General features: G+C 35.1%; 1 long non-coding RNA gene across 1 annotated transcript; it reads left to right on the top strand.

Annotated features, from left to right (window-relative positions):
• The first annotated feature begins 11,272 nt into the window (after nucleotides 1-11,272).
• Nucleotides 11,273-12,162, top strand: LOC127074578 (uncharacterized). The gene is made up of 2 exons (XR_007786063.1): nucleotides 11,273-11,644; nucleotides 11,856-12,162. It is a non-coding gene; the product is annotated as an uncharacterized LOC127074578 (long non-coding RNA).
• Nucleotides 12,163-14,254: the final 2,092 nt, after the last annotated feature.

Below are 14,254 nucleotides of genomic sequence, written 5' to 3'. Positions count from 1 at the left end.
ACCAACTTCAATTAGATGGTAAACAGTAATGGTACATGGGAAATTAGTAGGACCAAAGCCAAATGCTACATTAATGTGTTAGGAATTGTCCTATCAATTTTCAAGGTCATTGGATTAATTATGAGAATATGGCAACATGTACACAAAATGTTACACAAGTAAAGCCCTAAAATGCTAGGCAGCACTCAAAAATTCTAATCAATTAGGAAATAGACTATTAAAATCCACAAAAAATCACAGTGAATGTTAACATGTTAATTGTGCCACATGCGAAAAATTAAGGCCATAGGCCAAGGGGAAGCATGGCAAAAAATTTGGAGAATTCAGCATATCACAAGGTGTCACATATTGTCCCATTCAATTTCATTAATTCATATCTAAAAAACCAGAAGTTCAAAAATTATAAAATCTATGTCAAAAATTCCAGAAAGGTGTTAAGATCCTACACCTAAAATTTCATTTAATTTGGATATGGTATGTTGATTATATAATTAAAATGGTATAACATATGGAAATAGCATACATTAAAGATATCTCTAGGTCAATTTATTTTTCTACCAAGCAACAATTCATTCTTGATTTTTATAAAATAATAGAGAAAAAAAGATGATTAACAAAAAAATCCTGAAATTATTTGGATCATCATTGGTCAGTTTATGATTTTTTTAAAGATTTTTAAATAATTATTTAATATTTATTTGGATTAATAATGATTTTCTTTTTAATTAATTGGAACGGATGGCAAAAGAGTAATAAGCGCTTCCTGATGCAAAACGCTGCCGTTCCACTAAAGTGATGTGTCAGCTTATGATTTGTTCTGGCAATTGAAAACATGAGTTGGAATTGAAACAAGATGGAAACGGATCTAGCAAGCGAAATATCCAGAAAACTATGAAGTTCATCATCTGTTCTTCAGCTTCATCAATGTTCTTGGCTGGGAATTCTAGGTTTCGGACGAATTGCCATGAAAACGAGCGATGCGTACACCGTTGGATTCGTCTTGGTCTCAGGAACAAGAATACATAAGCGATTTCAGCTATCAATTACTACACAGTGCGAATCGAGCGAAATAAGGAAACGCATCGAAACTTCAATTGCGAATAACTCACTCAAATCTCAACGAATTTACAATCCACAACTTGTTATACAATCTACGAAGCATACTCTACAATATCCCTAACACGATTTAGCAAATGGCGATGATCGAAATCCAACCTTTCTTGATTGTGCAGCAATGGAATCGCGCGGATTGAGCGTGAAATGTTGAAACAGTCCAAGATTGATGTTGTAGAAGTGTAGTGGGATCAATCTTCTAGCTCGATTGTGTTGCTAGCGACGGATTCTTCAAGCTGTTATGAAGATAGAAGTTGCTTCAACAGTGCAATTTCTTGATGATTTTTGATCTCACACCTGCAAACAGAAACTCAACAACCAATACAGATGATGAATTTGTCAAGAATTCGCTCAAAGATTCATGAGAATGCTCAATTGATGAAGAAAGTGTTATGAGATTTTTTTGGTAAAATGGGAGAAGAATGAGAGAATCGCTTTGGATTTTCTGTTATGATTCTGAAAATGTGATGGTGAAGTTGTGATTAGCCTTGTAATTCTGTTATGGATTTAGTATATATATGGATCACTAATCCAATTCTTAATTATGCTTAAGCAAAAAAGGTTAATTAGCAAGTATGCACACATGTGAAGCCTTTGGCCTTTTACTCTTGAAATGGTTAGAAACACCTTAGCAGCAAATTTCTCACTTGGAACCAATCACAAATATCATTTGGAAGCTGGTTGCATAAGTTTCATTTCCCAATTCCTCCTATTTTCCAATTTGGACCATTTTGCCCCTCCCTCTAATTAGTTCACTTCAAAAATGAGCTTTTGCATTGAGCACTTTCAAAGAAATCCAATTATGCACCATGAAATCACATATTAAATGGAGTTTGTGCATATAAAGAACTTGCAATTTGGACAATCCATGTGGTAGTTATGGCCTCCTGATTACGGGTCTTTTTTGAATTTCACTGAGCCATATCTTGCAAACCGTAAATGGGATTTTCAAGTTCTTGGACTTTTTGGAATTGTGAGAACAAGATATTCAACTTTCATGTTGGACAAATTTTGATTTGAAGCTTGTATGATGAAATTATCTTGAGGGGAAAAACTTTCCATTTTGGGCAGCTGAGATTTACAGGTCATTTCCATTTTGGGAAACTTTTTATCTGACTTCAAATCCTTCAACCTTGATCTTCGAAATATCAAATGAGACTTGTATGGACATGAATGAGGTCTTTCTAACCATCTCACACCTTCCAAATCCTGATTAAATGCATAGTTGACCACAGTTGACTTTTGTTGACTTTTCTTTGACTGGGCCAAGTTCTGATGAATTCCAAGTCTCTTTCACATGAGATCTTGACTCCAAATGATATCACAAGTTATATGAACTCTTAATGAATGATCATGGTGTCCAAATTCTTCAAGAATGGCCACCATCTATTGCTCAATGCCTGATTTAACTGCTTTGACCTGGTCAGCTTCAGCTGCAAGCAACATGGTTAGGTGACAATATTTTTGTACTTTTGGTTAGTAAACATATGAAAAGCAATGATATACAAATGCAATACATGCTTGGTGATCAAGAACCACACTCGCAAGGTATCCCACCCACTAGGAGGGCAGCTAAGGTATGCAAAGATCCTTGAGGCCATGATATGGTATGTTATGGGCCATGAGGGATCTTAGGGCCAAAATTGGGGTCTTACACCTACCTCCCCATACCTTTAGCCCCACCAATTTTTTTTTGCAAAAGAAAATAGTGTTATTCCGAAAGTTTTCAGGTTTTAAAGACATGTTTTGAGTAAGGATGTGGTGACTTGGGAGAACTTTGCGAAACATCAGTATCTGTTTTAGCACCATAAGCTTCGTAAATATAGGAATCATTCCCGAAACCCCATATACCATGGCCTTAATCATCATTTCCGTATAAGTCCTTAGTAGTTTATCTCAACAGTCAGCTCCGGCCTACGCATCCTCTACGTAGGGGACCGATGCAAATAAGTGAATGATCCAGAAAAACAAAAAAATAAAAGAAAGCAAAAAGGCAACTCCGGTATAGGTGACCCTCACAAAGTCATTCAAACCAAAGAATTGTAAAAAATTGCTACAAAAATAAAAAGAAAAAGAAAAGCAGTACCCACTACTAGTTGGTTCAGAGGTATCTGGCACTGAACTCGGTAGGGCAGATTACGATCCGATCCCCCACAACTATAGTTGGGTCCAATAAAAGGGTTTACACATGTTTATGTGCCAGAAACCCCAAGCTCTGATCATAATCACTAACAGGCCACTCTACTATGAAGCATGTACGGATAATGGGCTTAATGTGATTGCGCCTGAATGAAAAGGACATAAAAAGAGATGAAGAGGCAGGCCTAGGTATTGTGGGATAATATGGGTTGGTTAATATAGGAGTGAAGTTTATATCCGTATTTGCGGATTAGTGTCATCATGATACCCTTAGTTCACTCAGTTAGTACCTATCACTACATCCCGACTTGAACCTGGAAATTTTACCTGAAGCACTCGTTTACACAAATTTTCTTTTATGAGCTTTTCAATGTTTTGCTTGAGGACAAGCAAAGGTTTAAGTGTGGGAGAGTTTGATCACACTGAAATTTACCGTATTTTCGACTCCAATTTCACATGCATTCTAGTTGTTTTATTATCATTTTGTTGTGTTATTGCTATGTTTTTCTTTGTTTTCAGGTTTTTACTTTAATCGGAGCCCCGATCGAGAAAAGGAGCGAAAAAGAGCCAAAAACCCTAAAATTCAGCATTTTGTTCTTATGGACTACCCAATGGCGGGCGCCACAGACCAAGCCATAACGTGTCCAAGCTCAACTTCCCTCAACTCCCACGTTCTCCACTACATCCACTAAGGCGCCTCACTTTGGCCTTGTGGCGGGCGCCATGGCCTTGTGGCAGGCGCCACAAGAGGAAAACAGTTTCCCTCCATTTTCAAGTTGAAGGGCATCCAAGTCATTTCCATCTTTTTACTTGCTTATAAATAGAAACTCGAATTCACTTTTACAATCATCCAAACTTAGAGCAGAGGCAAACTCAGAGCAACTTTGTTTCACTTAGGCATATATTCAGTTTTATAAAGTGGTAATCGCTTCGCATTGGAGTGTTACCACAATTGTGTAATCAAGTCTGTGATAGAGTCTGTAATCGAGTTTGGAGCACTTTGGAAGGAAGTTAATCCTGCCGCCATTTTCATTTCCACATTGCAATTTATTCAACCCTCCGATTGGAGCAGGTTTTTATTACTTGTCTTTATCTTATTTATTTTCCCGCACTCGCTTTACTTTTATTTATTTTCCTGCACTCGCTTTACTTTTATTTATTTTCCCGCACTCGCTTTACTTTATTTATTTTCCGCACTCGCTTTACTTTTATTTACTTCCCGCACTCGCCTTTACTTTATTTATTTCTCGCACTCGCTTTTACTTTTATTTACTTTCCGCACTCGCACTACTTTTATTTATTTTAATGCACTTTTACTTTACCATGTCTAGCTAAATTTATAAGGTTAAAATGTAAGGATCGTAATTGAACCAGTAATCCGTACGATTGTTCATAGAAACACTTAAGGGCTATTTTAACTTTCAACTTAAGTTTTCCCGCACTTCAATTCCGTTGGGTAAGATCGAAAGCCGTCCAACGTCTTTTTAAGCTTAATTGTTTTTAACTATTTCAAAAACAGTGAAAGCGCTTTGTCTAGTTCATTAGGAGTTTTTAACATAAAGAAGAAAAGAGATTTTAAAACTATTTTCGGACGCGTTTATAAGTTTAGAGTCTGGTTCGTGAGAACCTCTTTTGGTTAAGAAATCCAAGTTATAATACTTTTCAACTTAGTCAAGATACTATATTTCTTAAAAATAGGTTTACTACTCTAACGCAATGCGCGCCTTTTTATAAGTGACAATAAGAGGGTTTGATTAGGGAGTACAACTCGGTTCTGAATACGCGAAAGCGACAGTTCCTATTAAATTAGTTCTTGTCAAAGTAGGAAACATTGCCCATAAGTAGCTCTATTAGCAAGTACTTGGATTATCCATTGATTACGTGAATTACATTCGACCCTGTCTTTATTAATTAAATTTATTTCAATACTTTACTTTTCATTGCACACTCTAAAAAAAACACCTATTTTGATTGCCTTTGATAAACACCATAACGACAGATAACGATAGATTGACACTTGGTCTCTGTGGATTCGATAATCTTTTATATTACTCTGACGCGTTCGTATACTTGCGAAAAACACGCATCACAGACACACACTCCAAATGAATTGGCGCCCCCACTTATTCCTTGCACATGGGCGCCAATTCAAGTGGAGACACCATGCAGTCAGACCTCGAAACCAAGCAATCAGACCTAGGTCTTGCATGCATATCCCTATGGAGGCGCCAATTTGAATGGTGACCCCTTTTAAAGGTTGTACATGGTCGCCAATTCAAGTGGAGACACCATGCAAGCACAACTTTTCATGCTCCCATCCATTTGCCTATAAATACATCCACTCCATCAACACTTCTTCCACACCATCACTCTCACTACTTCCTCTACAATACTTCTTCTACAATTTCATCTTCAACAACTTCTTCTAGTTTCATCTACACCAACCCCACGATAAAATATCTATCCTCACAATGGGCGAAGCACATAGAGGAACGGTTGCAAACATCGCAACATATGTAAGTTTTATCTTTTGTTAACTTTTTATCTTTCATCTTCACCAACCCCGTTTTATTTTAACGTACCAACTTAGTCAAGTTTTTTATTCTTTCTTTTATAGGATGTATCAAGGTTCCGAACTCGGGTCCACGAATATGTCCATATGGACCCGATGATTCAACCTTATGTTGAACTCGCCGGTTTTGGTCATATAAGCAAGATTTTGTCTTGCTCCATAGATAACAAGTTCATTCTAGCTTTGTGCGAAAGATGGAGACCAAAGACACACACATTTTGGTTCCCAACCGGTGAGTGTACCGTGACGTTAGAAGACGTCTACATGCTTTTGGGACTACCCATTGAAGGTAAGGCTGTTAATGGTAAAACCAACTATGCAAATTCAATTTGCATGGAGCTCTTAGAGACTGATTTGTTAGATGATAATGCAAGAGGTCAAGGTATACTACTCTCACGCCTTAAGTCGTACTATAATAGTTTATACTTAGATGAGCATTCTACCGAAGATGCTCGAATAATAAAAACTAGGTGTTACATTATGCTTTTAATTGGCTCGTTTTTATTTCCCGAAGGTAGTGGTTCTAGCATGCATATTATGCACTTACCTCTACTTAGACATGTAGATAGAATAGGAAGTTACAATTGGGGATCTGCTTGTCTAGCCTATCTCTATAGCTCCTTGTGTAAAAATTTACACAAAGACACATCTACATTTTTTGGATGTGCTGTTTTGCTACAAACATGGGGTTGGTCAAGACTACCGTCTCTAGCACCGGTCAATAACAACTCTTTCACATTTTCGTATGCACAAAAGTAAGTTATTGAAATTTCTATATCTTTACTTACTTCTTTAAAGTTTATTACCTCTAACTAATTTTTTTTTACTTTTTGGCGTAGATGGTCTGCACGTGGTATGAGTTACAACAGATGTCCAAGACACTGTATTACTCAGTATCGCAACCTGTTGGACCACCTTCGACCGACAGACACAAGCAAAATAACTTAATTATTTCGTTATATTTTGTTAACTTTTTCTGCATTGATTATAATCCTATCTTCTTTCATATTTCAGTTCATTTGGCGTCCATACCTTAATTTGGATCATGACCATGAGGTCAACGCTGAAGATGCAGCCGTATGGACTGCATGCACACCGATAATACGGTTCACAACTGTGGCGATGCACAACAGTGATCGTGTGAAGCTGCAGTTCGGTATGCTCCAGCCAATCCCAGATCCCCCAGCTAGCCTAGGAGAATGGCATCTGCGTAAAGTTAACGACCAATGGAACTTCAATCCATGGCAAAGCTTCACAAGATCAGAGTGTCGCAAAAGGAAGCACCGTCATGACCATGTGTTAACTGTAACACCCTTCTAAAATACCCCAAATATTAATTTTACAACAACAAATATATATCAGAGTAAATATGCAATCAAGGGTGTCACACAACACTTCACACATTTCACCATAAAAATCAGTCATGCTCATTATTTAATTCAACATAAACACTTCTTGCAAAATACGCAGCGGATAGAGATCATTCAACATATGTAATACATTACACCTAAAATTATTCAACAAGTTAAAACATCCCGTCCCGATGTTACATCTATCAGAGCATGACCCACTAAGGAGACCACACTAGACTCCAAGCACTAGCTTCTACTCACTCACTGCTCGTTACCTGAAAAATAGTTGTAAGGGTGAGTTCCTCAATCGATATAATAAGCATTATAAATCATCATGTAATGCTAAGTAAATTTACACGTTAATCACCCTAATCATATCATGCATTCGGTAACGGCACATCAACTCAAATATCATACTCAATAACAACGTAAAATGCAACTCAATAACAACATAAAATGCAACTCAAATGAGACTCGACTCGTCATGCATGTGGTACCAATCGGAGTAAAACTCCCAACTTAAAATCATTGCCATTTTATGGGGCACCAAGGCATAAGCCTTCAACTTTCAACTTAAAATTTGCCAATCCAGGCCAACGTGGTGTGAGCAAAGCTCCGACTTAATGCATATGAATGTACATGGCATACACGACTTTACAATTCCGACAACATAATAATAATAGCAACACAACAAGGTTTTCAACATAATCAACTTATAATCAACTTTGGCTCATCAAGCCTACAACTCAGTATTTTCAACAACTTTCCGTACACGGAACAACTCAGCAACATACTTGTATCAACACTTCATAACATAAATCCAACAAAATTACTCATCACAATTAACTATAATAGGCCAATCACCAATTAGGTTCACAACATTAAAATATCAATTTTTTTCTAATTTCCAACAGTGTTAACCGGTTAACGCCCTGGGTTAACCGATTAACGCAGGACAAAACACACTTTCTGGCAAAACGCAACAGTGTTAACCGGTTAACGCCCTGGGTTAACCGGTTAACGCAGGCAAAACAGCACATTTCCACAAAATATAACAGTGTTAACCGGTTAACGCCCTGGGTTAACCGGTTAACGCAGACAAAACAGCAGTTCCTGCGCTAACACAAGGCAGAATGCAGAGTTCTCCGCATTTTCCGCCGTTGGAGGACTTCCGGACCTCCGATTCAATTTCCGTAAAAAGCTATACGTTCGGGGGAACACGACTCACACAATTACGGACTCAATTACAGCTTTAATACAACTTATTCATCACAATATTTCAGCATTCAACATCCCAATTAGGGTCACTTCAACGGTTTATCACTACCCATGACATGTTAATCTATAATACCCATTAAACGACGATAAACCCCCCTTACCTGAGATAATCCAGCAATCTCTAAGCTTCAAGCTTTTCCGTTCTTCAACCTTTGCTCTCTAGCTCTTCTTCTTTGCCCTTTTTCCACTTTCCACTTTTCAGCCGCTTCTCTGTTCCACGTGAAAACTCTTTACCAAAAATGAAAACCCTTTTCTCTTATTCCAACTTATATATTTTCCACTAATTATTATTCCAAATAATAATAATAATAATAATAATAATAATCCAATAATTCAATTTATTTAATTAAATTAATAAATATATTATTAACTTAATTTAAATAATTCTCTTATTTAATTCGGGGTGTTACATTAACTGACGCAGTCATGCCAACTGAAGAAAAACCAAGTCGTACTTATATGGCTTGGTACAGATCGGTTGGTTTTCAGTTCATCGCCGAGGATATGTACCTATACGACCCACGCCAGGCAACTTACACACCAGAAGGATTAACATCTAACCCCTAACAACATTGTCAGCCCGGTTACTCACAACCCCCTATCCGTCAAACTTTCTGTTACACAAACACACAAACATACAACCAAAACATGTCATTCACCAACCCCAATACCAAGAGCATACCCCATACCACCACCAACAAATTGACCATCAACCTGAGACCCAACATCGCTTCGCACCCACCCCATCACCCTACCAAAGTCGCCTTAGTCAGAACACCCAACGATCATTCAACACCAACCGCCCCTCCTCCTACCGTAGCCAAGAAGCCCAAACATCACAAAACCAAAACATCCAACAACCCTATCTCTACCAAACACCCCAACAACCTTTTCAACCTTTCCTCGACGCATCGTTCACACCCATGTCTCCCTTCAACCGTCCCGGTCTCCCATCCATGAGTCAACCACATCCCAACTTCTCTGGCATGGGTCATGAGCTCAGCTACGGCGGTACACCATCGATGCATACTGAAGACTATGCCGACTTGTCTGAATACCTCAACGGACCTTCTCCTGTAGTTGGTAGTGACGCTCCTAGCCTCTCAGATGATCAAACACCGATGCAGAATCGTCAACGTGGGTTAGGGCCAAGGGTTAGGGTAGCTAGAGGATGTGGGACCGGAGGTCGGTTAGGTGATCCCGGTCATCACCATTAGGTTTCTTTGTGTAAACGCCAAACTTTATTAATATCAAGTGGTCTTATATCAAATTTATCTATCACTTATACCATAAAACACAAAAAAAATACATTTTAGAAGGAGTCTCCAATTGAATTGGCGACTCCTCCTAAAAGTGGGGTACTTTTGGAATTTTTTTGAAACCGAAAGTATTTTGGGAATTTTCTTGAAAAAATGGGTTTTTTTTTTATAAAATCAAATATAGACAATTAACTTTGTCTATTCTTTTAACAAAAATATAAATAGTGAGAATGAATCACGTGAGTTCTCAAGCTGACAAAATCTAATCAAAAGATTATACTACAAATTTCTTGCACTCATTCTCAATTATATGCTTTTTTTTTATTAAACATAAATGTTACTTGCTCGTTTTGTAAATTTTGTTTGTATTATTTAAATACACAAAATGTAAGATAGTATATTAACAACATCATACAAAATTATATTTTATAATCTATTTATTTTTTGTTTATTTGATATAACAAAAATAATGATTAAATAATTTAAAATATACATAAACCATAGGTCTAAATGATATCAAATGTTAGATTGTTTCTACGAAACATTTTTCTATTTTTTAACAAATCTCGATGATGTTTAATTTTGATCAACTACCCCACCTAACTGTTAGGGTCCATTTCTGTGTGGAAATTAATAGAACTGTCAATTTCTTATCATGTAAATTTGTTTTGTCTAGGTGTTATAAAACATTGAATATACTTTAGTGCCCTTGTACCATCCTTATTGATTGGATTGAATATGTCATACCATCTATTAAATGTAAAGATATGCATCTAATAATATAACATATTTTTTCGTTCATACTAGTTTTCTGAAATTTGTATATAAATTTAAATATATATAAATAAAATAGTCAAAAAAAATAGTATATTCAATATAATATTTTATTAATTATTAATGTATTTTATCATTATCATAAACATTAAGTAAAATATCTCTGTTTTGAGGCGATATTCCTATGAGTGAGTGAGGATTGTTATTAAGGACCAGTTTGTTTTGGCTTTTTTTAAAATGATTCTATAGTGTTATATATTTTAGTGTAAAAAAATTTTACAAAGAAATTTTTCATAAAAGTTTCAAATGAAAATTTTGTTTGAATAGTTATTCTTAAAATGTTATTTTAGGTATTTTATCATTTTATCAAAAGAAAATTTAAATATCAAAATTTCAAAAAATCACTTAATTTTGAAGCTATTTCAAATAGCTTTTTTTAAAAATCATTTTTGAGATATGATTTTTTTAAAAAATTGTGATTTTTATTATGTTTTGATCTTCAATAATATATATTTATGTTATACAATGAACAATTCAATCTTTTAATATATAAAAAATAAATTTAGAAAAATTTGTAATATTTTAAAAAATATTTTTGTAAAATCCATTTTCAAAAATAAAAAGAGAAAATCCATTTTTTTAAAGCTAAAACAAACTGGCCTTAAATGATGAGCTGAAAATGAGTTGTTCAAATATTCAATCAGTTAGAGAACTTTTCACTCAAATTTTGTGGGGACCCTTGAGATTGTGACAAATTTCAATTTTTATCACTAGTGATGGAAATTTCTTCTAGAAACTAGGTGGTAAAGACTTTGTCATGTATTTCATCTGAATTATCTCTTATCTCTGTTTGTATGTGTTATTTGAGTACTTTTTTGAAAAATTATGTGGTGGTCCCTCAAGGTGTATGTTATCGTACGCTGAATTCTTTATGAATGTGTGTTCAATTTGAAAACTTTTCTTGGGTTTTTATTGCTTGGTACCAACTTTCATGGCCTTCACATTTGATTCTCTGTTTGGACCAAGTTTAAATTCTTTGGATATTTTAATTGACACAACGCTCATGTGTATATTTTTGGTGGAAAATAAACATGCTTGAATCCTTTTGAGAAATTTACTTGTTGATGAAGCTTTAGACTTTCCATGATTTATGTCTTGTATGCTTGCAAATTTTTGTTTCTTACGGTTAACAACCATGACTTGTGATCCATTTTTATGATTGTATGAGTTAGCTATTGTGCATTCATCTTGCAACTCAGATATGCTATTGTCATGAGTTTTTTTGGTGGTAAAATTCTGAAGTTTGGCACTTTGAATCTTAACATTTGATGCTTCTTTGACTATTCAGTTATTTGATTTGATTGGTAGGTTTGATGGCTTGTGTTGCAAAACATGGACATGGTGAAGAACACAATCGAATCCGAAGCAACATCTTGGCACAAAGAAGGAAACTTGGATCGGAAGAAAACTACATATTTGTAGTTCATTAGGAATAGGTTTTCAATAAAATTGTAATGATTTTTGTGCCCTTATAAAACTACCATGCTCTTCCTTGTATCTTAGAAAAAAGGGAAGCTTTGTACAATTTGTGAAATATTTGGTATACTTTTTATATGTAAATGGTTGTAAGTGACTTGGTTTAAATATGAATGCAATGAAAGTTATTGAATATGAATTAATATGTTAGATATTATTTAGAATATGAATGAAAGTTATGGAAGTCAATTGATTATGTTGGATGTTTTAGAATATGGAAGTGAATGAATGAAAGAGACTTGGTATAAGAATGTGAATGAAAACTAATTTAGTTTTGAAATATGAATGTATGACTTAAAATAGGAAAGAACAATGGTTTGGAAAGTAAACTTGTAATTTTTCTCTCATGACTTTCCAAAGTAAAATGTGATTCACTCTACTTCATTTAACATAATGATTTTTCAAATAACCAAACTTACACACAAATCAAACTTCTCATGACATGATTAACTCATAAGAATATATGCAAAGTTAATGGTATAAGATTTTAATTAATAAAGGAAATGCATAAATGACTTGAGCTTAAGAAGCATAAAAATTGAATTTAGAACAAATCCCAAATGTACTTGTCACAAAAACCCTAAAATAAATCACAAAACTCACACCATTGTACCTCAACCAAAGATGCCACAACCTTTAATAAAAAAAACTCTAAATGATTCATGATGTATGAATTGTTCAACAGAAAACAATGTAGTCTAAACTAAACCTTTAAATTTCAATTTCTGATTCTTGAGCTATGCATGAAAATGAAGCCTTCTGACCAGATGAATGCTTTAAGGTGGGACAAAATTTAGGGTATGACAATGATGAAAGCATATTTATATGGCGTGCTGTTAATAGCAAGGTGTAATATTGTTTACCAAGGGAATACACAATTTATAGGTGATGATTAATCTGAAATGAATCCCAACGAAGATGAATATTTTGATATCATTGGTCTTCATATGGAGAAAGTTGTTGCTAACAATTTAGAAAACACTGTGTTATTTGCTGAAGAAGATGAAAGTTTTTATGATGCTGAAAATTTTGATCATATTGCCTATCTGGGAGCCATCAGATTGATACCAAGACTGTCATGTATTATGAAGCTCAAACTTTATCAGGTGAATATGAAAATTACCTTCCTCAATAGATACTTGAATCAGGATGCTAGTAATTATGCCACTAAAAAGGAATTGTATCATTAAGAAGGATGATTATGAGGAATCCAATATGGATGTTACTCCTGATATCAACAACATGAAAGGTGTCAATATGGAAGACAATGAGAATCTGACGAGGGTTCACATTTATGTTGAAGACACTCTGTTGCATAGGATACCAGTTAAGATGTTAGAGCATTATGTTCAACAAATGCAGTCTGGTTTTGAGTTGAGCATGGTAGAAGATGTTAGCTACTCTCTCAATTCTCAAGTGAAGCAAATGAAAGATTACATATTTGATTCTTAAGGTATACATGTTGGAAGTAATTGCACTCAACTGATATGGAATAACCAAATTCTCAAAGATGGTAATAAAGATGTCAACCATGTTGTGCCAGACAACATGTATGACATGTTGATAATTGGGTTTCTAACTCAGAGGAAGGATGAACAAGTTTCCCATGTTAATTATGAAGTGAATCAAAAACTTGTTCAAACAAGTGAAGCAAATATCTAGGATACTGTATTCATCATGAGGAGAAAGGTTGGAGTGAAGAGAATTCATGTGGATGTTACTTCTGCGCACATAGATAATGTGTCATTCCATTATGAAACAAGGGTTCAGAAGTGGAAGTATGTTCTTCAAAGAAGGATTACATCTGAAAGGGAGCTAGGTGAAGGAACCCTTGATTGCGAAGAAATCATGAAAGTTGTTGGGCTAATGAAGACTGTTACTAATGATGGTCATAAAAATGAAGAGCAAACCAAGGAGTTTAAATATATGTTTGATAGAGGAAAGTGTGTGAAGCTTTCTACTTCAACTTTTAATTGATTGGGCATAAGCAAGGCTTCCTCTATTGACAAGATTATGACTAAGGAAAAAGGAGCTAGTGAAGAAGAAGAACTGTAAATGGGGATGCATAAGAACTTTTTGTTGAAGCATTGGTGTATAATGAATTTATGGAGCTTCATAGTAATGATCAGTTATTGAAGACGATGCTAAATAATGAACCTTGTTATCCTAGGCTGATGAAGGAGATTGAGGATGATGGTATTCCTCATAAGTTGATGAGGATCAGTTACAAG

The sequence above is a fragment of the Lathyrus oleraceus genome, chromosome 4, assembly GCF_024323335.1.
Source record: "Lathyrus oleraceus cultivar Zhongwan6 chromosome 4, CAAS_Psat_ZW6_1.0, whole genome shotgun sequence".
In the NCBI taxonomy this organism is placed as follows: Eukaryota; Viridiplantae; Streptophyta; class Magnoliopsida; order Fabales; family Fabaceae; genus Lathyrus; species Lathyrus oleraceus.
The sequence above is the reverse complement of the archived record's forward strand: the minus strand, read 5'-3'. Positions and strand labels throughout refer to the sequence as shown.